The sequence below is a fragment of the Daphnia pulex genome, chromosome 10, assembly GCF_021134715.1.
Source record: "Daphnia pulex isolate KAP4 chromosome 10, ASM2113471v1".
NCBI classification, from domain to species: domain Eukaryota; kingdom Metazoa; phylum Arthropoda; class Branchiopoda; order Diplostraca; family Daphniidae; genus Daphnia; species Daphnia pulex.
In genome coordinates this window covers 5,127,498-5,152,885 of record NC_060026.1, presented here as the reverse complement: position 1 = coordinate 5,152,885, position 25,388 = coordinate 5,127,498, and the positions used below count along the sequence as shown (strand labels likewise).

At 40.7% G+C, this 25,388-nt stretch overlaps 17 non-coding genes across 17 annotated transcripts; 3 read left to right on the top strand and 14 right to left on the bottom strand.

The window, feature by feature from the left end:
* Positions 1 to 649: 649 nt before the first annotated feature.
* Positions 650 to 720, bottom strand: Trnas-gcu. Its single transcript has one exon. It is a non-coding gene; the product is annotated as a tRNA-Ser (tRNA).
* A 1,253-nt stretch (positions 721 to 1,973) lies between these two features.
* Positions 1,974 to 2,045, top strand: Trnaw-cca. Its single transcript has one exon. It is a non-coding gene; the product is annotated as a tRNA-Trp (tRNA).
* Positions 2,046 to 2,975: 930 nt separating this feature from the next.
* Positions 2,976 to 3,047, top strand: Trnaw-cca. The gene has a single exon. It is a non-coding gene; the product is annotated as a tRNA-Trp (tRNA).
* A 2,526-nt stretch (positions 3,048 to 5,573) lies between these two features.
* Positions 5,574 to 5,644, bottom strand: Trnag-gcc. The gene has a single exon. It is a non-coding gene; the product is annotated as a tRNA-Gly (tRNA).
* A 1,878-nt stretch (positions 5,645 to 7,522) lies between these two features.
* Trnag-gcc lies at positions 7,523 to 7,593 on the bottom strand. The gene has a single exon. It is a non-coding gene; the product is annotated as a tRNA-Gly (tRNA).
* Positions 7,594 to 8,496: 903 nt separating this feature from the next.
* Positions 8,497 to 8,567, bottom strand: Trnag-gcc. The gene has a single exon. It is a non-coding gene; the product is annotated as a tRNA-Gly (tRNA).
* Positions 8,568 to 9,470: 903 nt separating this feature from the next.
* Positions 9,471 to 9,541, bottom strand: Trnag-gcc. The gene has a single exon. It is a non-coding gene; the product is annotated as a tRNA-Gly (tRNA).
* Positions 9,542 to 11,416: 1,875 nt separating this feature from the next.
* On the bottom strand, positions 11,417 to 11,487 carry Trnag-gcc. The gene has a single exon. It is a non-coding gene; the product is annotated as a tRNA-Gly (tRNA).
* An 895-nt stretch (positions 11,488 to 12,382) lies between these two features.
* Trnag-gcc lies at positions 12,383 to 12,453 on the bottom strand. The gene has a single exon. It is a non-coding gene; the product is annotated as a tRNA-Gly (tRNA).
* Positions 12,454 to 13,348: 895 nt separating this feature from the next.
* Positions 13,349 to 13,419, bottom strand: Trnag-gcc. The gene has a single exon. It is a non-coding gene; the product is annotated as a tRNA-Gly (tRNA).
* Positions 13,420 to 14,321: 902 nt separating this feature from the next.
* Trnaa-ggc lies at positions 14,322 to 14,392 on the bottom strand. Its single transcript has one exon. It is a non-coding gene; the product is annotated as a tRNA-Ala (tRNA).
* Positions 14,393 to 15,294: 902 nt separating this feature from the next.
* Positions 15,295 to 15,365, bottom strand: Trnac-gca. Its single transcript has one exon. It is a non-coding gene; the product is annotated as a tRNA-Cys (tRNA).
* Positions 15,366 to 19,186: 3,821 nt separating this feature from the next.
* On the bottom strand, positions 19,187 to 19,257 carry Trnag-gcc. The gene has a single exon. It is a non-coding gene; the product is annotated as a tRNA-Gly (tRNA).
* A 1,903-nt stretch (positions 19,258 to 21,160) lies between these two features.
* Positions 21,161 to 21,231, bottom strand: Trnag-gcc. The gene has a single exon. It is a non-coding gene; the product is annotated as a tRNA-Gly (tRNA).
* A 903-nt stretch (positions 21,232 to 22,134) lies between these two features.
* Positions 22,135 to 22,205, bottom strand: Trnag-gcc. Its single transcript has one exon. It is a non-coding gene; the product is annotated as a tRNA-Gly (tRNA).
* Positions 22,206 to 24,088: 1,883 nt separating this feature from the next.
* Positions 24,089 to 24,159, bottom strand: Trnag-gcc. The gene has a single exon. It is a non-coding gene; the product is annotated as a tRNA-Gly (tRNA).
* Positions 24,160 to 24,439: 280 nt separating this feature from the next.
* Trnaw-cca lies at positions 24,440 to 24,511 on the top strand. The gene has a single exon. It is a non-coding gene; the product is annotated as a tRNA-Trp (tRNA).
* The last annotated feature ends 877 nt before the right edge of the window (positions 24,512 to 25,388 follow it).

Genomic DNA, 25,388 nt, shown 5'->3' with positions numbered 1-25,388 from the left:
TATGATATAAATTAGATTATAACTCAGGATTTCGTGGCGCAACGGTAGCGCGCCTGACTCCAGATCAGGAGGTTGCGTGTTCAAATCACGTCGAGATAAAAAAAAAAGTGTCACACGTAGAGTTACATTTTCATGGATAATTCTGCAGACTACTGTTTTAGTGACATTAATTAACATTTCATTGGAATCCATTTCTCTCAATACTCATGTATCCTTAACCTGGAAATGTTTTTGGCTGGTTTCTTCTTTTCAACAAATGTCGACTGTAGGTATAGGAGACTAAAGTTTTGGGAATGGGATAACATACAACAGCGTTAGTTTAGAAAAAGGCGAATGTTTGCGTCTGAATGTCGATTACGACTACAGCTGGAACCAGTTTGAACCGATAACTATCTCGGGTTTCCAAAATGCAAACACAGAGTCTTACGATGGAAATCATTTTTACCCCTTTTCCTACAAATAGTTTTTTCGCAAATCGGTATTATCAAAGGAAATTTAACTAACATGCACAAAAACGGCACGAAAAAATAGAGTCCGCCGAAAAGAGATTGCTTCCATCACCACTACGTTCCGTCCGCACAGGTTGTGCGCAAGGATTTTATCCAACGAAACTTAAATGAGTAGATTCTTCGTGATGCATGATACAAAATGCATCGACCGGGAATCGAACCCGGGCCGCCCGCGTAGCAGGCGAGCATTCTACCACTGAACCATCGATGCTGGACCGTACTAAAGATTTTTGATTGAATATCAACGACGACGTCCCGTATGTTGTAGCCGTCGACCACACCCAAGCCGGTCAGCTTTCAGTATGGAAACCAAGGCTTATGGCGATGAAAATATCCACTGAGAAAGTAAGAAATCCCCTGACTACTCAGGTTGAAACTGTCAAAAGACTAAATTTAATCGGGTGATAATCAATTTTACAACCGGATCTACTACTTCTTGAAAAACTCTGCACTTCCGCAATTAGTATGATATAAATTAAATTATAACTCAGGATTTCGTGGCGCAACGGTAGCGCGCCTGACTCCAGATCAGGAGGTTGCGTGTTCAAATCACGCCGAGATAAAAAAAAAAGTGTCACACGTAGAGTTACATTTTCATGGATAATTCTGCAGACTACTGTTTTAGTGACATTAATTAACATTTCATTGGAATCCATTTCTCTCAATACTCATGTATCCTTAACCTGGAAATGTTTTTGGCTGGTTTCTTCTTTTCAACAAATGTCGACTGTAGGTATAGGAGACTAAAGTTTTGGGAATGGGATAACATACAACAGCGTTAGTTTAGAAAAAGGCGAATGTTTGCGTCTGAATGTCGATTACGACTACAGCTGAAACCAGTTTGAACCGATAACTATCTCGGGTTTCCAAAATGCAAACACAGAGTCTTACGATGGAAATCATTTTTACCCCTTTTCCTACAAATAGTTTTTTCGCAAATTGGTATTATCTAAGGAAATTTAACTAACATGCACAAAAACGGCACGAAAAAATAGAGTCCGCCGAAAAGATATTGCTTCCATCACCACTACGTTCCGTCCGCACAGGCTGTGCGCAAGGATTTTATCCAACGAAACTTAAATGAGTTGATTCTACATGATGCATGATACAAAATGCATCGACCGGGAATCGAACCCGGGCCGCCCGCGTGGCAGGCGAGTATTTTACCACTGAACCATCGCTGCTGGACTATACTAAAGATTTTTGATTCAATATCAACGACGACGTCCCGTCTGTTGTAGCCGTCGACCACACCCAAGCCGGTCAGCTTTCAGTATGGAAACCAAGGCTTATGGCGATGAAAATATCCACTGAGAAAGTAAGAAATCCCCTGACTACTCAGGTTGAAACTTTCAAAAGACTAAATTTAATCGGGTGATAATCAATTTTACAACCGGATCTACTACTTCTTGAAAAACTCTACACTTCCGCAATTAGTATGATATAAATTAGATAATAACTCAGGATTTCGTGGCGCAACGGTAGCGCGCCTGACTCCAGATCAGGAGGTTGCGTGTTCAAATCACGTCGAGATCAAAATAGAAGTGTCACACGTAGAGTTATATTTTCATGGACCACGCCCGCGGTTTATAGAGCAGTAGATAATTCTGCAGACTACTGTTTTAGTGACATTAATTAACATTTCATTGGAATCCATTTCTCTCAATACTCATGTATCCTTAACCTGGAAATGTTTTTGGCTGGTTTCTTCTTTTCAACAAATGTCGACTGTAGGTATAGGAGACTAAAGTTTTGGGAATGGGATAACATACAACAGCGTTAGTTTAGAAAAAGGCGAATGTTTGCGTCTGAATGTCGATTACGACTACAGCTGGAACCAGTTTGAACCGATAACTATCTCGGGTTTCCAAAATGCAAACACAGAGTCTTACGATGGAAATGATTTTTACCCCTTTTCCTACAAATAGTTTTTTCAAAAATCGGTATTATCAAAGGAAATTTAACTAACATGCACAAAAACGGCACGAAAAAATAGAGTCCGCCGAAAAGAGATTGCTTCCATCACCACTACGTTCCGTCCGCACAGGTTGTGCGCAAGGATTTTATCCAACGAAAATTAAATGAGTAGATTCTTCATGATGCATGATACAAAATGCATCGACCGGGAATCGAACCCGGGCCGCCCGCGTGGCAGGCGAGCATTATACCACTGAACCATCGATGCTGGACCGTACTAAAGATTTTTGATTAGATATCAACGACGACGTCCCGTCTGTTGTAGCCGTCGACCACACCCAAGCCGGTCAGCTTTCAGTATGGAAACCAAGGCTTGTGGCGATGAAAATATCCACTGAGAAAGTAAGAAATCCCCTGACTACTCAGGTTGAAACTTTCAAAAGACTAAATTTAATCGGGTGATAATCAATTTTACAACCGGATCTACTACTTCTTGAAAAAACTCTGCACTTCCGCAATTATTATGATATAAATTAGATCATAACTCAGGATTTCGTGGCGCAACGGTAGCGCGCCTGACTCCAGATCAGGAGGTTGCGTGTTCAAATCACGTCGAGATCAATAAAGAAGTGTCACACGTAGAGTTACATTTTATGGATAATTCTGCAGACTACTGTTTTAGTGACATTAATTAACATTTCATTGGAATCCATTTCTCTCAATACTCATGTATCCTTAACCTGGAAATGTTTTTGGCTGGTTTCTTCTTTTCAACAAATGTCGACTGTAGGTATAGGAGACTAAAGTTTTGGGAATGGGATAACATACAACAGCGTTAGTTTAGAAAAAAGGCGAATGTTTGCGTCTGAATGTCGATTACGACTACAGCTGGAACCAGTTTGAACCGATAACTATCTCGGGTTTCCAAAATGCAAACACAGAGTCTTACGATGGAAATCATTTTTACCCCTTTTCCTACAAATAGTTTTTTCGCAAATCGGTATTATCAAAGGAAATTTAACTAACATGCACAAAAACGGCACGAAAAAATAGAGTCCGCCGAAAAGAGATTGCTTCCATCACCACTACGTTCCGTCCGCACAGGTTGCGCGCAAGGATTTTATCCAACGAAACTTAAATGAGTAGATTCTACATGATGCATGATACAAAATGCATCGACCGGGAATCGAACCCGGGCCGCCCGCGTGGCAGGCGAGTATTTTACAACTGAACCATCGCTGCTGGACTATATTAAAGATTTTTGATTCAATATCAACGACGACGTCCCGTCTGTTGTAGCCGTCGACCACACCCAAGCCGGTCAGCTTTCAGTATGGAAACCAAGGCTTATGGCGATAAAAATATCCACTGAGAAAGTAAGAAATCCCCTGACTACTCAGGTTGAAACTTTCAAAAGACTAAATTTAATCGGGTGATAATCAATTTTGCAACCGGATCTACTACTTCTTGAAAAACTCTACACTTCCGCAATTAGTATGATATAAATTAGATAATAACTCAGGATTTCGTGGCGCAACGGTAGCGCGCCTGACTCCAGATCAGGAGGTTGCGTGTTCAAATCACGTCGAGATAAAAAAAGAAGTGTCACACGTAGAGTTATATTTTCATGGACCACGCCCGCGGTTTATAGAGCAGTAGATAATTCTGCAGACTACTGTTTTAGTGACATTAATTAACATTTCATTGGAATCCATTTCTCTCAATACTCATGTATCCTTAACCTGGAAATGTTTTTGGCTGGTTTCTTCTTTTCAACAAATGTCGACTGTAGGTATAGGAGACTAAAGTTTTTTGGAATGGGATAACATACAACAGCGTTAGTTTAGAAAAAGGCGAATGTTTGCGTCTGAATGTCGATTACGACTACAGCTGGAACCAGTTTGAACCGATAACTATCTCGGGTTTCCAAAATGCAAACACAGAGTCTTACGATGGAAATCATTTTTACCCCTTTTCCTACAAATAGTTTTTTCGCAAATCGGTATTATCTAAGGAAATTTAACTAACATGCACAAAAACGGCACGAAAAAATAGAGTCCGCCGAAAAGAGATTGCTTCCATCACCACTACGTTCCGTCCGCACAGGTTGTGCGCAAGGATTTTATCCAACGAAACTTAAATGAGTAGATTCTACATGATGCATGATACAAAATGCATCTACCGGGAATCGAACCCGTGCCGCCCGCGTGGCAGGCGAGCATTCTACCACTTAACCATCGATGCTGGACCATACTAAAGATTTTTGATTTAATATCAACGACGACGTCCCGTTTGTTGTAGCCGTCGACCACACCCAAGCCGGTCAGCTTTCAGTATGGAAACCAAGGCTTGTGGCGATGAAAATATCCACTGAGAAAGTAAGAAATCCCCTGACTACTCAGGCTGAAACTTTCAAAAGACTAAATTTAATCGGGTGATAATCAATTTTACAACCGGATCTACTACTTCTTGAAAAACTCTGCACTTCCGCAAGTAGTATGATATGAATTAGATAATAACTCAGGATTTCGTGGCGCAACGGTAGCGCGCCTGACTCCAGATCAGGAGGTTGCGTGATCAAATCACGTCGAGTTAAAAAAAGAAGTGTCACACGTAGAGTTATATTTTCATGGATAATTCTGCAGACTACTGTTTTAGTGACATTAATTAACATTTCATTGGAATCCATTTCTCTCAATACTCATGTATCCTTAACCTGGAAATATTTTTGGCTGGTTTCTTCTTTTCAACAAATGTCGACTGTAGGTATAGGAGACTAAAGTTTTGAGAATGGGATAACATACAACAGCGTTAGTTTAGAAAAAAGGCGAATGTTTGCGTCTGAATGTCGATTACGACTACAGCTGGAACCAGTTTGAACCGATAACTATCTCGGGTTTCCAAAATGCAAACACAGAGTCTTACGATGGAAATCATTTTTACCCCTTTTCCTACAAATAGTTTTTTCGCAAATCGGTATTATCAAAGGAAATTTAACTAACATGCACAAAAACGGCACGAAAAAATAGAGTCCGCCGAAAAGAGATTGCTTCCATCACCACTACGTTCCGTCCGCACAGGCTGTGCGTAAGGATTTTATCCTACGAAAATTAAATGAGTAGATTCTACATGATGCATGATACAAAATGCATCGACCGGGAATCGAACCCGGGCCGCCCGCGTGGCAGGCGAGCATTCTACCACTGAACCATCGATGCTGGACCAAACTAAAGATTTTTGATGGAATATCAACGACGACGTCCCGTCTGTTGTAGCCGTCGACCACACCCAAGCCGGTCAGCTTTCAGTATGGAAACCAAGGCTTGTGGCGATGAAAATATCCACTGAGAAAGTAAGAAATCCCCTGACTACTCAGGCTGAAACTTTCAAAAGACTAAATTTAATCGGGTGATAATCAATTTTACAACCGGATCTACTACTTCTTGAAAAACTCTGCACTTCCGCAAGTAGTATGATATGAATTAGATAATAACTCAGGATTTCGTGGCGCAACGGTAGCGCGCCTGACTCCAGATCAGGAAGTTGCGTGATCAAATCACGTCGAGTTAAAAAAAGAAGTGTCACACGTAGAGTTATATTTTCATGGATAATTCTGCAGACTACTGTTTTAGTGACATTAATTAACATTTCATTGGAATCCATTTCTCTCAATACTCATGTATCCTTAACCTGGAAATGTTTTTTGGCTGGTTTCTTCTTTTCAACAAATGTCGACTGTAGGTATAGGAGACTAAAGTTTTGGGAATGGGATAACATACAACAGCGTTAGTTTAGAAAAAAGGCGAATGTTTGCGTCTGAATGTCGATTACGACTACAGCTGGAACCAGTTTGAACCGATAACTATCTCGGGTTTCCAAAATGCAAACACAGAGTCTTACGATGGAAATCATTTTTACCCCTTTTCCTACAAATAGTTTTTTCGCAAATCGGTATTATCAAAGGAAATTTAACTAACATGCACAAAAACGGCACGAAAAAATAGAGTCCGCCGAAAAGAGATTGCTTCCATCACCACTACGTTCCGTCCGCACAGGTTGTGCGCAAGGATTTTATCCAACGAAAATTAAATGAGTAGATTCTTCATGATGCATGATACAAAATGCATCGACCGGGAATCGAACCCGGGCCGCCCGCGTGGCAGGCGAGAATTCTACCACTGAACCATCGATGCTGGAACGTACTAAAGATTTTTGATTGAATATCAACGACGACGTCCCGTATGTTGTAGCCGTCGACCACACCCAAGCCGGTCAGCTTTCAGTATGGAAACCAAGGCTTGTAACAATGAAAATATCCACTGAGAAAGTAAGAAATCCCCTGACTAATCAGGTTGAAACTTTCAAAAGACTAAATTTAATCGGGTGATAATCAATTTTACAACCGGATCTACTACTTCTTAAAAAACTCTGCACTTCCGCAATTAGTATGATATAAATTAGATCATAACTCAGGATTTCGTGGCGCAACGGTAGCGCGCCTGACTCCAGATCAGGAGGTTGCGTGATCAAATCACGTCGAGTTAAAAAAAGAAGTGTCACACGTAGAGTTATATTTTCATGCATAATTCTGCAGACTACTGTTTTAGTGACATTAATTAACATTTCATTGGAATCCATTTCTCTCAATACTCATGTATCCTTAACCTGGAAATGTTTTTGGCTGGTTTCTTCTTTTCAACAAATGTCGACTGTAGGTATAGGAGACTAAAGTTTTGAGAATGGGATAACATACAACAGCGTTAGTTTAGAAAAAAGGCGAATGTTTGCGTCTGAATGTCGATTACGACTACAGCTGGAACCAGTTTGAACCGATAACTATCTCGGGTTTCTAAAATGCAAACACAGAGTCTTACGATGGAAATCATTTTTACCCCTTTTCCTACAAATAGTTTTTTCGCAAATCGGTATTATCAAAGGAAATTTAACTAACATGCACAAAAACGGCACGAAAAAATAGAGTCCGCCGAAAAGAGATTGCTTCCATCACCACTACGTTCCGTCCGCACAGGCTGTGCGTAAGGATTTTATCCTACGAAAATTAAATGAGTAGATTCTACATGATGCATGATACAAAATGCATCGACCGGGAATCGAACCCGGGCCGCCCGCGTGGCAGGCGAGCATTCTACCACTGAACCATCGATGCTGGACCAAACTAAAGATTTTTGATAAAATATCAACGACGACGTCCCGTCTGTTGTAGCCGTCGACCACACCCAAGCCGGTCAGCTTTCAGTATGGAAACCAAGGCTTGTGGCGATGAAAATATCCACTGAGAAAGTAAGAAATCCCCTGACTACTCAGGCTGAAACTTTCAAAAGACTAAATTTAATCGGGTGATAATCAATTTTACAACCGGATCTACTACTTCTTGAAAAACTCTGCACTTCCGCAAGAAGTATGATATGAATTAGATAATAACTCAGGATTTCGTGGCGCAACGGTAGCGCGCCTGACTCCAGATCAGGAGGTTGCGTGATCAAATCACGTCGAGTTAAAAAAAGAAGTGTCACACGTAGAGTTATATTTTCATGGATAATTCTGCAGACTACTGTTTTAGTGACATTAATTAACATTTCATTGGAATCCATTTCTCTCAATACTCATGTATCCTTAACCTGGAAATGTTTTTGGCTGGTTTCTTCTTTTCAACAAATGTCGACTGTAGGTATAGGAGACTAAAGTTTTGAGAATGGGATAACATACAACAGCGTTAGTTTAGAAAAAAGGCGAATGTTTGCGTCTGAATGTCGATTACGACTACAGCTGGAACCAGTTTGAACCGATAACTATCTCGGGTTTCCAAAATGCAAACACAGAGTCTTACGATGGAAATCATTTTTACCCCTTTTCCTACAAATAGTTTTTTCGCAAATCGGTATTATCGAAGGAAATTTAACTAACATGCACAAAAACGGCACGAAAAAATAGAGTCCGCCGAAAAGAGATTGCTTCCATCACCACTACGTTCCGTCCGCACAGGCTGTGCGTAAGGATTTTATCCTACGAAAATTAAATGAGTAGATTCTACATGATGCATGATACAAAATGCATCGACCGGGAATCGAACCCGGGCCGCCCGCGTGGCAGGCGAGCATTCTACCACTGAACCATCGATGCTGGACCAAACTAAAGATTTTTGATAAAATATCAACGACGACGTCCCGTCTGTTGTAGCCGTCGACCACACCCAAGCCGGTCAGCTTTCAGTATGGAAACCAAGGCTTGTGGCGATGAAAATATCCACTGAGAAAGTAAGAAATCCCCTGACTACTCAGGCTGAAACTTTCAAAAGACTAAATTTAATCGGGTGATAATCAATTTTACAACCGGATCTACTACTTCTTGAAAAACTCTGCACTTCCGCAAGTAGTATGATATGAATTAGATAATAACTCAGGATTTCGTGGCGCAACGGTAGCGCGCCTGACTCCAGATCAGGAGGTTGCGTGATCAAATCACGTCGAGTTAAAAAAAGAAGTGTCACACGTAGAGTTATATTTTCATGGATAATTCTGCAGACTACTGTTTTAGTGACATTAATTAACATTTCATTGGAATCCATTTCTCTCAATACTCATGTATCCTTAACCTGGAAATGTTTTTGGCTGGTTTCTTCTTTTCAACAAATGTCGACTGTAGGTATAGGAGACTAAAGTTTTGGGAATGGGATAACATACAACAGCGTTAGTTTAGAAAAAAGGCGAATGTTTGCGTCTGAATGTCGATTACGACTACAGCTGGAACCAGTTTGAACCGATAACTATCTCGGGTTTCCAAAATGCAAACACAGAGTCTTACGATGGAAATCATTTTTACCCCTTTTCCTACAAATAGTTTTTTCGCAAATCGGTATTATCAAAGGAAATTTAACTAACATGCACAAAAACGGCACGAAAAAATAGAGTCCGCCGAAAAGAGATTGCTTCCATCACCACTACGTTCCGTCCGCACAGGTTGTGCGCAAGGATTTTATCCAACGAAAATTAAATGAGTAGATTCTTCATGATGCATGATACAAAATGCATCGACCGGGAATCGAACCCGGGCCGCCCGCGTGGCAGGCGAGCATTCTACCACTGAACCATCGATGCTGGAACGTACTAAAGATTTTTGATTGAATATCAACGACGACGTCCCGTATGTTGTAGCCGTCGACCACACCCAAGCCGGTCAGCTTTCAGTATGGAAACCAAGGCTTGTAACAATGAAAATATCCACTGAGAAAGTAAGAAATCCCCTGACTAATCAGGTTGAAACTTTCAAAAGACTAAATTTAATCGGGTGATAATCAATTTTACAACCGGATCTACTACTTCAAGAAAACTCTGCACTTCCGCAATTAGTATGATATAAATTAGATCATAACTCAGGATTTCGTGGCGCAACGGAAGCGCGCCTGACTCCACATCAGGAGGTTGCGTGTTCAAATCACGTCGAGATAAAAAAAGAAGTGTCACACGTAGAGTAACATTTTCATGGATAATTCTGCAGACTACTGTTTTAGTGACATTAATTAACATTTCATTGGAATCCATTTCTCTCAACACTCATGTATCCTTAACCTGGAAATGTTTTTGGCTGGTTTCTTCTTTTCAACAAATGTCGACTGTAGGTATAGGAGACTAAAGTTTTGAGAATGGGATAACATACAACAGCGTTAGTTTAGAAAAAGGCGAGTGTTTGCGTCTGAATGTCGATTACGACTACAGCTGGAACCAGTTTGAACCGATAACTATCTCGGGTTTCCAAAATGCAAACACAGAGTCTTACGATGGAAATCATTTTTACCCCTTTTCCTACAAATAGTTTTTTCGCAAATCGGTATTATCAAAGGAAATTTAACTAACATGCACAAAAACGGCACGAAAAAATAGAGTCCGCCGAAAAGAGATTGCTTCCATCACCACTACGTTCCGTCCGCACAGGTTGTGCGCAAGGATTTTATCCTACGAAACTTAAAAGAGTAGATTCTACATGATGCATGATACAAAATGCATCGACCGGGAATCGAACCCGGGCCGCCCGCGTGGCAGGCGAGCATTCTACCACAGAACCATCGATGCTGGACCAAACTAAAGATTTTTGATAAAATATCAACGACGACGTCCCGTCTGTTGTAGCCGTCGACCACACCCAAGCCGGTCAGCTTTCAGTATGGAAACCAAGGCTTGTGGCGATGAAAATATCCACTGAGAAAGTAAGAAATCCCCTGACTACTCAGGCTGAAACTTTCAAAAGACTAAATTTAATCGGGTGATAATCAATTTTACAACCGGATCTACTACTTCTTGAAAAACTCTGCACTTCCGCAAGTAGTATGATATGAATTAGATAATAACTCAGGATTTCGTGGCGCAACGGTAGCGCGCCTGACTCCAGATCAGGAGGTTGCGTGATCAAATCACGTCGAGTTAAAAAAAGAAGTGTCACACGTAGAGTTATATTTTCATGGATAATTCTGCAGACTACTGTTTTAGTGACATTAATTAACATTTCATTGGAATCCATTTCTCTCAATACTCATGTATCCTTAACCTGGAAATGTTTTTGGCTGGTTTCTTCTTTTCAACAAATGTCGACTGTAGGTATAGGAGACTAAAGTTTTGAGAATGGGATAACATACAACAGCGTTAGTTTAGAAAAAAGGCGAATGTTTGCGTCTGAATGTCGATTACGACTACAGCTGGAACCAGTTTGAACCGATAACTATCTCGGGTTTCCAAAATGCAAACACAGAGTCTTACGATGGAAATCATTTTTACCCCTTTTCCTACAAATAGTTTTTTCGCAAATCGGTATTATCAAAGGAAATTTAACTAACATGCACAAAAACGGCACGAAAAAATAGAGTCCGCCGAAAAGAGATTGCTTCCATCACCACTACGTTCCGTCCGCACAGGCTGTGCGTAAGGATTTTATCCTACGAAATTTAAATGAGTAGATTCTACATGATGCATGGTACAAAATGCATCGACCGGGAATCGAACCCGGGCCGCCCGCGTGGCAGGCGAGCATTCTACCACTGAACCATCGATGCTGGACCATACTAAAGATTTTTGATTGAATATCAACGACGACGTCCCGTTTGTTGTAGCCGTCGACCACACCCAAGCCGGTCAGCTTTCAGTATGGAAACCAAGGCTTGTGGCGATGAAAATATCCACTGAGAAAGTAAGAAATCCCCTGACTACTCAGGTTGAAACTTTCAAAAGACTAAATTTAATCGGGTGATAATCAATTTTACAACCGGATCTACTACTTCTTGAAAAACTCTGCACTTCCGCAATTAGTATGATATAAATTAAATTATAACTCAGGATTTCGTGGCGCAACGGTAGCGCGCCTGACTTCAGATCGGGAGGTTTAGTGTTAAAATCACGTCGAGATCAAAAAAGCACGTAGAGTTATATTTTCATGGATAATTCTGCAGACTACTGTTTTAGTGACATTAATTAACATTTCATTGGAATCCATTTCTCTTAATACTCATGTATCCTTAACCTGGAAATGTTTTTGGCTGGTTTCTTCTTTTCAATAAATGTCGACTGTAGGTATAGGAGACTAAAGTTTTGGGAATGGGATAACATACAACAGCGTTAGTTTAGAAAAAAGGCAAATGTTTGCGTCTGAATGTCGATTACGACTACAGCTGGAACAAGTTTGAACCGATAACTATCTCGGGTTTCCAAAATGCAAATACAGAGTCTTACGATGGAAATCATTTTTACCCCTTTTCCTACAAATAGTTTTTTCGCAAATCGGTATTATCAAAGGAAATTTAACTAACATGCAAAAAAACGGCACGAAAAAATAGAGTCCGCCGAAAAGAGATTGCTTCCATCACCACTACGTTCCGTCCGCACAGGTTGTGCGCAAGGATTTTATCCAACGAATCTTAAATGAGTAGATTCTAAATGATGCATGATACAAAATGCATCGACCGGGAATCGAACCCGGGCCGCCCGCGTGGCAGGCGAGCATTCTACCACTGAACCATCGATGCTGGACCATACTAAATATTTTTGATTGAATATCAACGACGACGTCCCGTTTGTTGTAGCCGTCGACCACACCCAAGCCGGTCAGCTTTCAGTATGGAAACCAAGGCTTGTGGCGATGAAAATATCCACTGAGAAAGTAAGAAATCCCCTGACTACTCAGGTTGAAACTTTCAAAAGACTAAATTTAATCGGGTGATAATCAATTTTACAACCGGATCTACTACTTCTTGAAAAACTCTGCACTTCCGCAATTAGTATGATATAAATTAAATTATAACTCAGGATTTCGTGGCGCAACGGTAGCGCGCCTGACTCCAGATCGGGAGGTTTAGTGTTCAAATCACGTCGAGATCAAAAAAGCACGTAGAGTTATATTTTCATGGATAATTCTGCAGACTACTGTTTTAGTGACATTAATTAACATTTCATTGGAATCCATTTCTCTTAATACTCATGTATCCTTAACCTGGAAATGTTTTTGGCTGGTTTCTTCTTTTCAATAAATGTCGACTGTAGGTATAGGAGACTAAAGTTTTGGGAATGGGATAACATACAACAGCGTTAGTTTAGAAAAAAGGCAAATGTTTGCGTCTGAATGTCGATTACGACTACAGCTGGAACAAGTTTGAACCGATAACTATCTCGGGTTTCCAAAATGCAAATACAGAGTCTTACGATGGAAATCATTTTTACCCCTTTTCCTACAAATAGTTTTTTCGCAAATCGGTATTATCAAAGGAAATTTAACTAACATGCAAAAAAACGGCACGAAAAAATAGAGTCCGCCGAAAAGAGATTGCTTCCATCACCACTACGTTCCGTCCGCACAGGTTGTGCGCAAGGATTTTATCCAACGAATCTTAAATGAGTAGATTCTAAATGATGCATGATACAAAATGCATCGACCGGGAATCGAACCCGGGCCGCCCGCGTGGCAGGCGAGCATTCTACCACTGAACCATCGATGCTGGACCATACTAAATATTTTTGATTCAATATCAACGACGACGTCCCGTTTGTTTTAGCCGTCGACCACACCCAAGCCGGTCAGCTTTCAGTATGGAAACCAAGGCTTGTGGCGATGAAAATATCCACTGAGAAAGTAAGAAATCCCCTGACTACTCAGGTTGAAACTTTCAAAAGACTAAATTTAATCGGGTGATAATCAATTTTACAACCGGATCTACTACTTCTTGAAAAACTCTGCACTTCCGCAAGTAGTATGATATAAATTAGATTATAACTCAGGATTTCATGGCGCAACGGTAGCGCGCCTGACTCCAGATCAGGAGGTTGCGTGTTCAAATCACGTCGAGATAAAAAAAGAAGTGTCATACGTAGAGTTATATTTTCATGGATAATTCTGCAGACTACTGTTTTAGTGACATTAATTAACATTTCATTGGAATCCATTTCTCTCAATACTCACGTATCCTTAACCTGGAAATGTTTTTGGCTGGTTTCTTCTTTTCAACAAATGTCGACTGTAGGTATAGGAGACTAAAGTTTTGGGAATGGGATAACATACAACAGCGTTAGTTTAGAAAAAGGCGAATGTTTGCGTCTGAATGTCGATTACGACTACAGCTGGAACCAGTTTGAACCGATAACTATCTCGGGTTTCCAAAATGCAAACACAGAGTCTTACGATGGAAATGATTTTTACCCCTTTTCCTACAAATAGTTTTTTCGCAAATCGGTATTATCAAAGGAAATTTAACTAACATGCACAAAAACGGCACGAAAAAATAGAGTCCGCCGAAAAGAGATTGCTTCCATCACCACTACGTTCCGTCCGCACAGGTTGTGCGCAAGGATTTTATCCAACGAAACTTAAATGAGTAGATTCTACATGATGCATGATACAAAATGCATCGACCGGGAATCGAACCCGGGCGGCCCGCGTGCCTGGCGAACATTCTACCACTGAACCATCGATGCTTGACAACAGTAATGATTTTTGATTGAATATCAACGACGACGTCCCGTTTGTTGTAGCCGTCGACCACACCCAAGCCGGTCAGCTTTCAGTATGGAAACCAAGGCTTGTGGCGATGAAAATATCCACTGGGAAAGTAAGAAATCCCCTGACTACTCAGGTTGAAACTTTCAAAAGACTAAATTTAATCGGGTGATAATCAATTTTACAACCGGATCTACTACTTCTTGAAAAACTCTGCACTTCCGCAAGTAGTATGATATAAATTAAATTATAACTCAGGATTTCGTGGCGCAACGGTAGCGCGCCTGACTCCAGATTAGGAGGTTGCGTGTTCAAATCACGTCGAAATCAAAAAAGAAGTGTCACACGTAGAGTTATATTTTCATGGATAATTCTGCAGACTACTGTTTTAGTGACATTAATTAACATTTCATTGGAATCCATTTCTCTCAATACTCATGTATCCTTAACCTGGAAATGTTTTTGGCTGGTTTCTTCTTTTCAACAAATGTCGACTGTAGGTATAGGAGACTAAAGTTTTGGGAATGGGATAACATACAACAGCGTTAGTTTAGAAAAAGGCGAATGTTTGCGTCTGAATGTCGATTACGACTACAGCTGGAACCAGTTTGAACCGATAACTATTTCGGGTTTCCAAAATGCAAACACAGAGTCTTACGATGGAAATCATTTTTACCCCTTTTCCTACAAATAGTTTTTTCAAAAATCGGTATTATCAAAGGAAATTTAACTAACATGCACCGAAACGGCACGAAAAAATAGAGTCCGCCGAAAAGAGATTGCTTCCATCACCACTACGTTCCGTCCGCACAGGTTGTGCGCAAGGATTTTATCCAACGAAACTTAAATGAGTAGATTCTACATGATGCATGATATAAAATGCATCGACCGGGAATCGAACCCGGGCCCCCCGCGTTGCAGGCGAGCATTCTACCACTGAACCATCGATGATGGACCATAGTAAAGATTTTTGATTGAATATCAACGACGACGTCCCGTCTGTTGTAGCCGTCGACCACACCCAAGCCGGTCAGCTTTCAGTATGGAAACCAAGGCTTGTGGCGATGAAAGTATCCACTGAGAAAGTAAGAAATCCGCTTACTACTCAGGCTGAATCTTTCAAAAGACTAAATTTAATCGGGTGATAATCAATTTTACAACCGGATCTAATACTTCTTGAAAAACTCTGCACTTCCGCAAGTAGTATGATATAAATTAAATTATAACTCAGGATTTCGTGGCGCAACGGTAGCACGCCTGACTCCAGATCAGGAGGTTGCGTGTTCAAATCACGTCGAGATCAAAAAAGAAGTGTCACACGTAGAGTTATATTTTCATGGATAATTCTGCAGACTACTGTTTTAGTGACATTAATTAACATTTCATTGGTATCCATTTCTCTCAATACTCATGTATCCTTAACCTGGAAATGTTTTTGGCTGGTTTCTTCTTTTCAACAAATGTCGACTGTAGGTATAGGAGACTAAAGTTTTGGGAATGGGATAACATACAACAGCGTTAGTTTAGAAAAAGGCGAATGTTTGCGTCTGAATGTCGATTACGACTCCAGCTGGAACCAGTTTGAACCGATAACTATCTCGGGTTTCCAAAATGCAAACACAGAGTCTTACGATGGAAATCATTTTTACCCCTTTTCCTACAAATAGTTTTTTCGCAAATCGGTATTATCAAAGGAAATTTAACTAACATGCACAAAAACGGCACGAAAAATTAGAGTCCGCCGAAAAGAGATTGCTTCCATCACCACTACGTTCCGTCCGCACAGGTTGTGCGCAAGGATTTTATCCAACGAAACTTAAATGAGTAGATTCTATATGATGCATGATACAAAATGCATCGACCGAGAATCGAACCTAGGCCGCCCGCGTGGCAGGGGAGAATTTTACTACTGAACCATCGATGCTGGACCATACTAAAGATTTTTGATTGAATATCAACGACGACGTCCCGTCTGTTGTAGCCGTCGACCACACCCAAGCCGGTCAGCTTTCAGTATGGAAACCAAGACTTGTGGCGATGAAAATATCCACTGAGAAAGTAAGAAATCCCCTGACTACTCAGGTTGAAACTTTCAAAAGACTTAATTTAATCGGGTGATAATCAATTTTACAACCGGATCTACTACTTCTTGAAAAACTCTGCACTTCCGCAAGTAGTATGATAAAAATTAGATATTAACTCAGGATTTCGTGGTGCAATGGTAGCGCGCCTGACTCTAGATCAGTAGGTTGCGTGTTCAAATCACGTCGAGATCAAAAAAGAAGTGTCACACTTAGAGTTACATTTTCATGGATAATTCTGCAGACTACTGTTTTAGTGACATTAATTAACATTTCATTGGAATCCATTTCTCTCAATACTCATGTATCCTTAACCTGGAAATGTTTTTGGCTGGTTTCTTCTTTTCAACAAATGTCGACTGTAGGTATAGGAGACTAAAGTTTTGGGAATGGGATAACATACAACAGCGTTAGTTTAGAAAAAGGCGAATGTTTGCGTCTGAATGTCGATTACGACTACAGCTGGAACCAGTTTGAACCGATAACTATCTCGGGTTTCCAAAATGCAAACACAGAGTCTTACGATGGAAATCATTTTTACCCCTTTTCCTACAAATAGTTTTTTCGCAAATCGGTATTATCAAAGGAAATTTAAATAACATGCAAAAAAACGGCACGAAAAAATAAAGTCCGCCGAAAAGAGATTGCTTCCATCACCACTACGTTCCGTCCGCACAGGTTGTGCGCAAGGATTTTATCCAACGAAACTTAAATGAGTAGATTCTACATGATGCATGATACAAAATGCATCTACCGGGAATCGAACCCGGGCCGCCCGCGTGGCAGGCGAGCACTCTACCACTGAACCATCGATGCTGGACCATACTAAAGATTTTTGATTGAATATCAACGACGACGTCCCGTCTGTTGTAGCCGTCGACCACACCCAAGCCGGTCAGCTTTCAGTATGGAAACCAAGGCTTGTGGCGATGAAAATATCCACTGAGAAAGTAAGAAATCCCCTGACTACTCAGGTTGAAACTTTCAAAAGACTAAATTTAATCGGGTGATAATCAATTTTACAACCGGATCTACTACTTCTTGAAAAACTCTGCACTTCCGCAATTAGTATGATATAAATTAGATTATAACTCAGGATTTCGTGGCGCAACGGTAGCGCGCCTGACTCCAGATCAGGAGGTTACTTGTTCAAATCACGTCGAGATAAAAAAAGAAGTGTTACACGTAGAGTTATATTTTCATGGATAATTCTGCAGACTACTGTTTTAGTGACATTAATTAACATTTCATTGGAATCCATTTCTCTCAATAATCATGTGTCCTTAACCTGGAAATGTTTTTGGCTGGTTTCTTCTTTTCAACAAATGTCGACTGTAGGTATAGGAGACTAAAGTTTTGGGAATGGGATAACATACAACAGCGTTAGTTTAGAAAAAGGCGAATGTTTGCGTCTGAATGTCGATTACGACTCCAGCTGGAACCAGTTTGAACCGATAACTATCTCGGGTTTCCAAAATGCAAACACAGAGTCTTACGATGGAAATCATTTTTACCCCTTTTCCTACAAATAGTTTTTTCGCAAATCGGTATTATCAAAGGAAATTTAACTAACATGCACAAAAACGGCACGAAAAATTAGAGTCCGCCGAAAAGAGATTGCTTCCATCACCACTACGTTCCGTCCGCACAGGTTGTGCGCAAGGATTTTATCCAACGAAACTTAAATGAGTAGATTCTATATGATGCATGATACAAAATGCATCGACCGAGAATCGAACCTAGGCCACCCGCGTGGCAGGGGAGCATTTTACCACTGAACCATCGATGCTGGACCATACTAAAGATTTTTGATTGAATATCAACGACGACGTCCCGTCTGTTGTAGCCGTCGACCACACCCAAGCCGGTCAGCTTTCAGTATGGAAACCAAGACTTGTGGCGATGAAAATATCCACTGAGAAAGTAAGAAATCCCCTGACTACTCAGGTTGAAACTTTCAAAAGACTTAATTTAATCGGGTGATAATCAATTTTACAACCGGATCTACTACTTCTTGAAAAACTCTGCACTTCCGCAAGTAGTATGATAAAAATTAGATAATAACTCAGGATTTCGTGGTGCAATGGTAGCGCGCCTGACTCTAGATCAGGAGGTTGCGTGTTCAAATCACGTCGAGATCAAAAAAGAAGTGTCACACTTAGAGTTACATTTTCATGGATAATTCTGCAGACTACTGTTTTAGTGACATTAATTAACATTTCATTGGAATCCATTTCTCTCAATACTCATGTATCCTTAACCTGGAAATGTTTTTGGCTTGTTTCTTCTTTTCAACAAATGTCGACTGTAGGTATAGGAGACTAAAGTTTTGGGAATGGGATAACATACAACAGCGTTAGTTTAGAAAAAGGCGAATGTTTGCGTCTGAATGTCGATTACGACTACAGCTGGAACCAGTTTGAACCGATAACTATCTCGGGTTTCCAAAATGCAAACACAGAGTCTTACGATGGAAATCATTTTTACCCCTTTTCCTATAAATAGTTTTTTCGCAAATCGGTATTATCAAAGGAAATTTAACTAACATGCACAAAAACGGCACGAAAAAATAGAGTCCACCGAAAAGAGATTGCTTCCATCACCACTACGTTCCGTCCGCACAGGTTGTGCGCAAGGATTTTATCCAACGAAACTTAAATGAGTAGATTCTACATGATGCATGATACAAAATGCATCGACCGGGAATCGAACCCGGGCCGCCCGCGTGGCAGGCGAGCATTCTACCACTGAACCATCGATGCTGGACCAAACTAAAGATTTTTGATCGTATATCAACGACGACGTCCCGTCTGTTGTAGCCGTCGACCACACCCAAGCCGGTCAGCTTTCAGTATGGAAACCAAGGCTTGTGGCGATGAAAATATCCACTGAGAAAGTAAGAAATCCCCTGACTACTCAGGCTGAAACTTTCAAAAGACTAAATTTAATCGGGTGATAATCAATTTTACAACCGGATCTACTACTTCTTGAAAAACTCTGCACTTCCGCAAGTAGTATGATATGAATTAGATAATAACTCAGGATTTCGTGGCGCAACGGTAGCGCGCCTGACTCCAGATCAGGAGGTTGCGTGTTCAAATCACGTCGAGATAAAAAAAGAAGTGTCACACGTAGAGTTATATTTTCATGGACCACGCCCGCGGTTTATAGAGCAGTAGATAATTCTGCAGACTACTGTTTTAGTGACATTAATTAACATTTCATTGGAATCCATTTCTCTCAATACTCATGTATCCTTAACCTGGAAATGTTTTTGGCTGGTTTCTTCTTTTCAACAAATGTCGACTGTAGGTATAGGAGACTAAAGTTTTGGGAATGGGATAACATACAACAGCGTTAGTTTAGAAAAAGGCGAATGTTTGCGTCTGAATGTCGATTACGACTACAGCTGGAACCAGTTTGAACCGATAACTATCTCGGGTTTCCAAAATGCAAACACAGAGTCTTACGATGGAAATCATTTTTACCCCTTTTCCTACAAATAGTTTTTTCGCAAATTGGTATTATCAAAGGAAATTTAACTAACATGCACAAAAACGGCACGAAAAAATAGAGTCCACCGAAAAGAGATTGCTTCCATCACCACTACGTTCCGTCCGCACAGGTTGTGCGCAAGGATTTTATCCAACGAAACTTAAATGAGTAGATTCTATATGATGCATGATACAAAATGCATCGTTCGAGAACCGAACCTAGGCCACCCGCGTGGCAGGGGAGCATTTTACCACTGAACCATCGATGCTGGACCATACTAAAGATTTTTGATTGAATATCAACGACGACGTCCCGTCTGTTGTAGCCGTCGACCACACCCAAGCCGGTCAGCTTTCAGTATGGAAACCAAGACTTGTGGCGATGAAAATATCCACTGAGAAAGTAAGAAATCCCCTGACTACTCAGGTTGAAACTTTCAAAAGACTTAATTTAATCGGGTGATAATCAATTTTACAACTGGATCTACTACTTCTTGAAAAACTCTGCACTTCCGCAAGTAGTATGATAAAAATTAGATAACAACTCAGGATTTCGTGGTGCAATGGTAGCGCGCCTGACTCTAGATCAGGAGGTTGCGTGTTCAAATAACGTCGAGATCAAAAAAGAAGTGTCACACTTAGAGTTACATTTTCATGGATAATTCTGCAGACTACTGTTTTAGTGACATTAATTAACATTTCATTGGAATCCATTTCTCTCAATACTCATGTATCCTTAACCTGGAAATGTTTTTGGCTTGTTTCTTCTTTTCAACAAATGTCGACTGTAGGTATAGGAGACTAAAGTTTTGGGAATGGGATAACATACAACAGCGTTAGTTTAGAAAAAGGCGAATGTTTGCGTCTGAATGTCGATTACGACTACAGCTGGAACCAGTTTGAACCGATAACTATCTCGGGTTTCCAAAATGCAAACACAGAGTCTTACGATGGAAATCATTTTTACCCCTTTTCCTACAAATAGTTTTTTCGCAAATCGGTATTATCAAAGGAAATTTAACTAACATGCACAAAAACGGCACGAAAAAATAGAGTCCGCCGAAAAGAGATTGCTTCCATCACCACTACGTTCCGTCCGCACAGGTTGTGCGCAAGGATTTTATCCAACGAAACTTAAATGAGTAGATTCTACATGATGCATGATACAAAATGCATCGACCGGGAATCGAACCCGGGCCGCCCGCGTGGCAGGCGAGCATTCTACCACTGAACCATCGATGCTGGACCATACTAAATATTTTTGAATTGAATATCAACGACGACGTCCCGTCTGTTGTAGCCGTCGACCACACCCAAGCCGGTCAGCTTTCAGTATGGAAACCAAGGCTTGTGGCGATGAAAATATCCACTGAGAAAGTAAGAAATCCCCTTACTACTCAGGTTGAAACTTTCAAAAGACCAAATTTAATCGGGTGATAATCAATTTTACAACCGGATCTACTACTTCTTGAAAAACTCTGCACTTCCGCAAGTAGTATGATATAAATTAAATTATAACTCAGGATTTCGTGGCGCAACGGTAGCGCGCCTGACTCCAGATCAAGAGGTTGCGTGTTCAAATCACGTCGAGATCAAAAAAGAAGTGTCACACGTAGAGTTATATTTTCATCGATACTTCTGCAGACTACTGTTTTAGTGACATTAATTAACATTTCATTGGAATCCATTTCTCTCAATACTCATGTATCCTTAACCTGGAAATGTTTTTGGCTGGTTTCTTCTTTTCAACAAATGTCGACTGTAGGTATAGGAGACTAAAGTTTTGGGAATGGGATAACATACAACAGCGTTAGTTTAGAAAAAGGCGAATGTTTGCGTCTGAATGTCGATTACGACTACAGCTGGGACCAGTTTGAACCGATAACTATCTCGGGTTTCCAAAATGCAAACACAGAGTCTTACGATGGAAATCATTTTTACCCCTTTTCCTACAAATAGTTTTTCCGCAAATCGGTATTATCAAAGGAAATTTAACTAACATGCACAAAAATGGCACGAAAAAATAGAGTCCGCCGAAAAGAGATTACTTCCATCACCACTACGTTCCGTCCGCACAGGTTGTGCGCAAGGATTTTATCCAACGAAACTTAAATGAGTAGATTCTACATGATGCATGAGACAAAATGCATCGACCGGGAATCGAACCCGGGCCGCCCGCGTGGCAGGCGAGCATTCTACCACTGAACCATCGATGCTTGACCATAGTAAAGATTTTTGATTGAATATCAACGACGACGTCCCGTTTGTTGTAGCCGTCGACCACACCCAAGCCGGTCAGCTTTCAGTATGGAAACCAAGGCTTGTGGCGATGAAAATATCCACTGAGAAAGTAAGAAATCCCCTGACTACTCAGGTTGAAACTTTCAAAAGACTAAATTTAATCGGGTGATAATCAATTTTACAACCGGATCTACTACTTCTTGAAAAACTCTGCACTTCCGCAACTAGTATGATATAAATTAAATTATAACTCAGGATTTCGTGGCGCAACGGTAGCGCGCCTGACTCCAGATCAGGAGGTTGCGTGTTCAAATCACGTCGAGATAAAAAAAGAAGTGTCAAACGTAGAGTTATATTTTCATGGATAATTCTGCAGACTACTGTTTTAGTGACATTAATTAACATTTCATTGGAATCCATTTCTCTCAATACTCATGTATCCTTAACCTGGAAATGTTTTTGGCTGGTTTCTTCTTTTCAACAAATGTCGACTGTAGGTATAGGAGACTAAAGTTTTGGGAATGGGATAACATACAACAGCGTTAGTTTAGAAAAAGGCGAATGTTTGCGTCTGAATGTCGATTACGACTACAGCTGGAACCAGTTTGAACCGATAACTATCTCGGGTTTCCAAAATGCAAACACAGAGTCTTACGATGGAAATCATTTTTACCCCTTTTCCTACAAATAGTTTTTTCAAAAATCGGTATTATCAAAGGAAATTTAACTAACATGCACCAAAACGGCACGAAAAAATAGAGTCCGCCGAAAAGAGATTGCTTCCATCACCACTACGTTCCGTCCGCACAGGTTGTGCGCAAGGATTTTATCCAACGAATCCAACGAAACTTAAATGAGTAGATTCTACATGATGCATGATACAAAATGCATCGACCAGGAATCGAACCCGGGCCGCCCGCGTGGCAGGCGAGCATTCTACCACTGAACCATCGATGCTGGACCATACTAAAGATTTTTGATCGAATATCAACGACGACGTCCCGTCTGTTGTAGCCGTCGACCACACCCAAGCCGGTCAGCTTTCAGTATGGAAACCAAGGCTTGTGGCGATGAAAATATCCACTGAGAAAGTAAGAAATCCCCTGACTACTCAGGCTGAAACTTTCAAAAGACTAAATTTAATCGGGTGATAATCAATTTTACAACCGGATCTACTACTTCTTGAAAAACTCTGCACTTCCGCAAGTAGTATGATATAAATTAGATTTTAACTCAGGATTTCGTGGCGCAACGGTAGCGCGCCTGACTCCAGATCAGGAGGTAGCGTGTTCAAATCACGTCGAGATAAAAAAGAAGTGTCACACGTAGAGTTATATTTTCATGGATAATTCTGCAGACTACTGTTTTAGTGACATTAATTAACATTTCATTGGAATCCATTTCTCTCAATACTCATGTATCCTTAACCTGGAAATGTTTTTGGCTGGTTTCTTCTTTTCAACAAATGTCGACTGTAGGTATAGGAGACTAAAGTTTTGGGAATGGGATAACATACAACAGCGTTAGTTTAGAAAAAGGCGAATGTTTGCGTCTGAATGTCGATTACGACTACAGCTGGAACCAGTTTGAACCGATAACTATCTCGGGTTTCCAAAATGCAAACACAGAGTCTTACGATGGAAATCATTTTTACCCCTTTTCCTACAAATAGTTTTTTCGCAAATCGGTATTATCAAAGGAAATTTAACTAACATGCACAAAAACGGCACGAAAAAATAGAGTCCGCCGAAAAGAGATTGCTTCCATCACCACTACGTTCCGTCCGCACAGGTTGCGCGCAAGGATTTTATCCAACGAAACTTAAATGAGTAGATTCTACATGATGCATGATACAAAATGCATCGACCGGGAATCGAACCCGGGCCGCCCGCGTGGCAGGCGAGCATTCTACCACTGAACCATCGATGCTTGACCATAGTAAAGATTTTTGATTGAATATCAACGACGACGTCCCGTTTGTTGTAGCCGTCGACCACACCCAAGCCGGTCAGCTTTCAGTATGGAAACCAAGGCTTGTGGCGATGAAAATATCCACTGAGAAAGTAAGAAATCCCCTGACTACTCAGGTTGAAACTTTCAAAAGACTAAATTTAATCGGGTGATAATCAATTTTACAACCGGATCTACTACTTCTTGAAAAACTCTGCACTTCCGCAACTAGTATGATATAAATTAAATTATAACTCAGGATTTCGTGGCGCAACGGTAGCGCGCCTGACTCCAGATCAGGAGGTTGCGTGTTCAAATCACGTCGAGATCAAAAAAGAAGTGTCACACGTAGAGTTATATTTTCATGGATAATTCTGCAGACTACTGTTTTAGTGACATTAATTAACATTTCATTGGAATCCATTTCTCTCAATACTCATGTATCCTTAACCTGGAAATGTTTTTGGCTGGTTTCTTCTTTTCAACAAATGTCGACTGTAGGTATAGGAGACTAAAGTTTTGGGAATGGGATAACATACAACAGCGTTAGTTTAGAAAAAGGCGAATGTTTGCGTCTGAATGTCGATTACGACTACAGCTGGAACCAGTTTGAACCGATAACTATCTCGGGTTTCCAAAATGCAAACACAGAGTCTTACGATGGAAATCATTTTTACCCCTTTTCCTACAAATAGTTTTTTCGCAAATCGGTATTATCAAAGGAAATTTAACTAACATGCACAAAAACGGCACGAAAAAATAGAGTCCGCCGAAAAGAGATTGCTTCCATCACCACTACGTTCCGTCCGCACAGGTTGTGCGCAAGGATTTTATCCAACGAAACTTAAATGAGTAGATTCTTCATGATGCATGATACAAAATGCATCGACCGGGAATCGAACCCGGGCCGCCCGCGTGGCAGGTGAGCATTCTACCACTGAACCATCGATGCTGGAACGTACTAAAGATTTTTGATTTAATATCAACGACGACGTCCCGTATGTTGTAGCCGTCGACCACACCCAAGCCGGTCAGCTTTCAGTATGGAAACCAAGGCTTGTGGCGATGAAAATATCCACTGAGAAAGTAAGAAATCCCCTGACTACTCAGGTTAAAACTTTCAAAAGACTAAATTTAATCGGGTGATAATCAATTTTACAACCGGATCTACTACTTCTTGAAAAACTCTGCACTTCCGCAATTAGTAT